Consider the following 6,075-nt stretch of genomic DNA (forward strand, 5'->3'; position numbering starts at 1 on the left):
GTCAGTGGCGCTAAAACGTGGGTTCAATACGTGACTCTGGCATGTTTTTGTTACATTGATATAGGCACGTATTGCTGTGTTTGTATTACGTTGCTTCAGGTAGGCCTACGTATTGTGGTGGTTCATAATTTAAATATCCGATGAGTGTCGCTAAAAGTTAATGCTGTATCGTGTTGGAAATATCCCCTACACCAAACCCAACCCTAAACCTACCCGATAGTGTCAACAAATGCAAAAATGATATAAAAAATGCATTTGTTGATGCATCTGTGCTATTTTAACTTATGCAGATTTGAGCTGTTTTGTTGAACCATAGTTCCAAGGGGTTTGTACCGGAGTTCTCCATCTCTCAAGTGCAAAGCCGTACCACGTGAGCTACTGATCAAACCAACTGATTTTGAAAACTAATGCATATTAAGCTGTATATGTGACGACAATGTTCAAAAGTATCATTTTTCAAATCTCGCAGCATGTTAGAATTGTTTTGAATTCATAACATAATATTCCTCAAGTAATTATGCAAAAATTAGGCTTTATTAATCGAAACGGTGGACCTGCAAATCATACTTTGTGTGAAAAGGAATAAAAGTTGTCAGAGTTTTACTGCCTCTAGTGTTCATGTCAACTGGAAACTGCAGCAATTTGTGTGTAAAGGTATGTTTTTTGAGTTTCGCAGATATGTAGGTAGAGGCACGTATTTCCAATGAGCCTAATGTAGTGGTAGTCGCTGGCAAGAGTGCAAAAGGAAATTCTACGTTTTGTATTATCTTAAGTAAACATTATAACCACATATTCATATTGCAGTCAATAATTCCAGTCCTATTCATCCATTCTCCAAAACTCCTTGTCCTTTATAGGCTGGAGGCTATCCCAGCATCTCAGGCCAAAGACAAACACACATTCAGATTCAATCTACTTTCTCTAATTCACCTGTCCCACACATCTTTGGATTGTGGGGAAACCAGACCCTCAGAAGAAACCCATGCCAACATGGAGACAACTCCTCCTGGCTAAGCTGGGATTTGAACTGAAGAGTTTCTTGTTGCAAGGTAACAGTGCAATCCTACTGAATCACCATGTCACCCTGCCCCACAGATCTGAACCTAAATATGAAGCTAACAATTATATTTAGGTTTTTACATTTTACAAAGAAAATTTGAGTCATGCTTGTCCGTACAAAAGTTGGTGCCACTATATTGTGTATCAAGTGCACATCTTATGCTGGATGCACATTGTACAATTTTTACAGTATTTTATGATTGTTGCTTGTCAGACTACATGATATGATCCAGATGAGATGTTAGGTAAAAGCAATGACAAAGTGTTCAACATAATCTTTTATATCAGCCTGTACAATAGAGATTATAGTCAAGACTTTGCTTGAAAATTTCGGACACTGCAAGAACTTCATTGAGGTCAAGGTGCATCACAAAGCTTATTAATCTTCTGTTGATGAATGTCACAAGTCAGTTCTTCCCTACAACAAGAATAATCACTTACAACCAGACAAACTAGTTTCAGACTGCAAAATTTGGCTGAAACCGTACAGTGTGAACCCTGCTTTAAGGTGCATCTAGCATAGCTTAACAGATTGTAATGGGAGTCTTGTCACATGCAACTTAAAGAATGAAACAAACACCAAGTGGTAGACCAGCAGGACGTTGTGATGTGGTTGTTATTCTGTGTTTTGGTTGTTGCTATATAGCATGTTCTAGGTGGTTGATTGAGTGGATGCTAAATGGTTGCTTACCAAATCTACATTTCACCCAGAGATATGGCTTAAATCCCTTGTTCTGTGAAATTCTCTTTGGGTTTTTTGTTGTCTTATATTCTAATCTGCTTTATTGGTCTGACCAAGTAGTAAAGTAATAGACACCTCTCCTTGATATACCATAATAGTTCTGCTGCAAAGACATGAGGCCAAATAGTTACAAATATTTATTTTTTAGGGTTTACATTAATAAAAAATGCTAATTAAGTGTAAAATGCAAATTGTAAATCAAAAATCATTGACAGAATCTTGCTTATTTAGAACACAATGAGAAGCGTACTCTAAATAAATAGCTGAGACAATCCCAAACACACAAATCATGGATGAGCAAAGTGACTTCTCATTGGGTATGTTTTATGAGACTATAAAAAGCATGCCATAGCTTAACTCAGGACAAGCTGCCAAATGCGACACTTTAAACTCACTCATGCTCAAGATCAACCTGTGCTAAGAATCTTTCCCCAGGTGTGTGTGTGTAGTGGCCGCCAAATGCTAAAGCAACAAAATAAAAAAATCTTAACATCAACACCTGTCTCTTTGCTCGCCTAGAGGAAAATAGTATTACTCAGAGGTTGTTCTTTAATTGCGTAGGAGACATAATGGAGCTCTCAGTTGTAGCTCAACTGCTTGCTTGGTGTTAGAAACAAATGTCACAGGTTTAATAATAAAAATGTCACAGGCTTAATAATAAAAAATGCAGAACTTGAATGCACTGCAAGTCTCATTAAAGGTTGGTAATTTTTTCAGTGTTGAAATACAACTTTAAGACAGCCAATATTAGATGTATTCCCCTGAAAATCACAAACAGTGTGGCACTATCAAAAATGGCTTTGTTTGTTTGAGCAGCCTGACATAGCAACACTGGTTTAACCAGTGGCATTGAGTTTTGGGCAGGGACTATGTTTGTCAAACCAATGGGAGTGCTTGAGAATCTGTTGAAAATCCTTTTTTCAACCCTATTTGGTGACACTAGTAGCACAGAAATTACACACTTCTCTTAATAAAATCAATGTGGAGAGCAATTTGGTCTTGGACAAATTTAATTAAATATTTCATAAATGCTTTTTGATTTCCTTATATTCATTAAGAGAAGAGAAGAGAAGAGAAGCTTTTTTTATGTTTCTAAACTCCGTTGATAGGTTCATGCAAATAAGGTTATTTTCACTGAAAAGACAGTTTTGCCTTTGGCATTTAAGAGTCTTGTGTCCGTTAGGACGACAGCTCTGAAAACACAAACACATACATCAAGCACCATTCTTCCCATTTAATAAAAAAAATTTTCCTCTATTCTGTGACATTAAAGGCTAAAACCCTATAAAAAATCAACCCAGGCTCATTTGAAATACGTGCCTCTAAATACATTTCTGCAACACTGTTATACCTTACTGCACGTTTCTCAGCAGTTTCAAAGTGAAACGTCTAGTCAGTGGCGCTAAAACGTGGGTTCAATACGTGACTCTGGCATGTTTTTGTTACATTGATATAGGCACGTATTGCTGTGTTTGTATTACGTTGCTTCAGGTAGGCCTACGTATTGTGGTGGTTCATAATTTAAATATCCGATGAGTGTCGCTAAAAGTTAATGCTGTATCGTGTTGGAAATATCCCCTACACCAAACCCAACCCTAAACCTACCCGATAGTGTCAACAAATGCAAAAATGATATAAAAAATGCATTTGTTGATGCATCTGTGCTATTTTAACTTATGCAGATTTGAGCTGTTTTGTTGAACCATAGTTCCAAGGGGTTTGTACCGGAGTTCTCCATCTCTCAAGTGCAAAGCCGTACCACGTGAGCTACTGATCAAACCAACTGATTTTGAAAACTAATGCATATTAAGCTGTATATGTGACGACAATGTTCAAAAGTATCATTTTTCAAATCTCGCAGCATGTTAGAATTGTTTTGAATTCATAACATAATATTCCTCAAGTAATTATGCAAAAATTAGGCTTTATTAATCGAAACGGTGGACCTGCAAATCATACTTTGTGTGAAAAGGAATAAAAGTTGTCAGAGTTTTACTGCCTCTAGTGTTCATGTCAACTGGAAACTGCAGCAATTTGTGTGTAAAGGTATGTTTTTTGAGTTTCGCAGATATGTAGGTAGAGGCACGTATTTCCATTGAGCCTATGTTGAAAAAAAATCATCAATTAATCATACCACTGATGATAACACAGGGTGGAAATTTTGTAGGGGACGGAGGTGTCAAACTTTAAAAGTGCATATTATAGAAGAACATTTCAGCTACATTCCCAAATACTGTTTTGGTAATGTCACGGGTGTCTGCTGTGCAGGAGCAAAGGACGCGGAGACGCAGGAGATTCACGAATAACAGTCTTTAATAATCCAAATAAGGGGGGAACACCGGGCAGGCAGGAACACACACACAGCACATAGTATTGACGTTAAACACTGGACAAGGGAACATAGGGCAAACAACACTTTAAATACAGGACGAAACGAGGGTAATTGACAAGACACACCTGAATCAAATGAACACAATCAAACAAGGGAGAAACTGGGTCACGGGGAGCACATGGGGACAGAAACACAACAAAACAGGAACAAGTCTGACAGGTAAAGTGTAAGTATAACTAATTTTAGTGAATTGGTTTGTTCGGATAAACCGTTCATTGTAAAAAAAACTGGTTAAAATAAAGAATACATTGTGTATTGCAGGTTTGCAAAGCCCAAATCCTTTTACGTGAGTCGTTTTGTTCTGGTCTTTTCATGTAAGTGAACCGGTTGAAATAAATGATTTATAAACAATTGTAGTGTTGAGAAGTCCAGTTGATGAGTAGTGAACCAGTTGTTTCAAATTTTCTTTCAAAGTAGATTGTAGTATAACTAACTTTTTTAGCTAAGCATGGAGGGTACTATTTCAAAGTAGATTCCTCCACAAAGCGTTTTAACATCAATTCCAGTTTCACCGCCAGACAATCACTGTTTTGCCTATATGTTTTTGTCTGCTCATCCATTCAGAAGCTTAGATTTGTTTGAAAGAGGATCTGTGTTTAGGGTCACACACATACACACACACCTTTCCCTCTCTGGCCTCCAAATCACCCCTCATCTCCACTAAAACCGTGTTCTCTCCCTCCCTAAAAACCCCAGAAGCCCCTTCAACTCCTCCTCTTCTGTCTTTCTCTCGCTCATCATTCACTCCATCTGTCAGTGTTGTCATTTACCTGAACGCCCCCTCTTTCTGCTTTACCAAGTGTGAACTGCTGAACTCTACGTAAGTGTGTGTCTGATTACCGTAATGCCCCATTCTGTCCCCGTCTAGGGATGAACTGGTGAACTTTTAGCACCATGATTCACCAAGCTTTCCAAAGCACGGTTTTCATCATCCAACCCCACACATGACTAAACTAAGCAACTGAAAGGACCAACAATCACATAAAAGTTTAAAAGTTAAAAGATGTTTGGAGGTACCTATACAGTTGCTGGGTGTTCTAGGTGGTTTCTACGTGGTCAAAATAATACAGTAGTCAACATTTGAAGTGGATCAAAACCTTTCATCAAAGTTGTCCTAAAACCAAACCAATTCCCGTTCTTGCCTTAGGACAACTTTGATCAACTTTTTTGAACCACTTCAAATGTTGACTACTGTACATCCCCAACTTTTGAAGACATGACAGTCCTAGTTATGGTTAAGTCTTTATTGCATGCTTGTTTTCACTAGTTTTGTCATTTAGCAGGTAAAAATCATATAGTTAGTTAAAGGTGACATACCATGAAAATCTGACTTTTAAAGGTTTTAAGTGCTATAATCAGGTCCCCAGTGCATCTACCAACCAAGGAAACGTGAAATAGGTTAACCCAGTAACTTTGTTTTGGTAAGCCCTTTTCTGCAAGCGTCTGAGAAAACGAGCGCGTCTGATTTCGCTCCCTTGGTGACGTGGCAAAGGGATCTCATTATAATGTTACCGCCCCTTAATCTGTAAGTTTACACCCATGGCGTTATTGTGTTTTCGCAAGCGACAACGGTGTACCAGCTCTAATGCCATGGCGAAAGTTTGAGCAAAACATGCTGCTTTCTGTCCGTGTGCTTCAGATGTGTGCACTCAGAAAGCCATATATCAGAAGTTTAAACTAATATGGTTTAAAATAAAGAGTGATAAACATGATAAATCAGAACCAAAACAGATGTTTTTAGCAGGTGCAAGCTGTAATGACACAGCTCTATTCTGGAAAAGGGGGCGGGGAGCAGCAGCTCATTTGCATTTAAAGAGACAGGCACGAAAAACAGCGTGTTTCTGCATCCACTCAAAATAGGCATTTTCAAAGTGATATAATA

The sequence above is a fragment of the Sinocyclocheilus rhinocerous genome, unplaced genomic scaffold (assembly GCF_001515625.1).
Source record: "Sinocyclocheilus rhinocerous isolate Xijiao unplaced genomic scaffold, SAMN03320098_v1.1 scaffold307, whole genome shotgun sequence".
NCBI lineage: Eukaryota > Metazoa > Chordata > Actinopteri > Cypriniformes > Cyprinidae > Sinocyclocheilus > Sinocyclocheilus rhinocerous.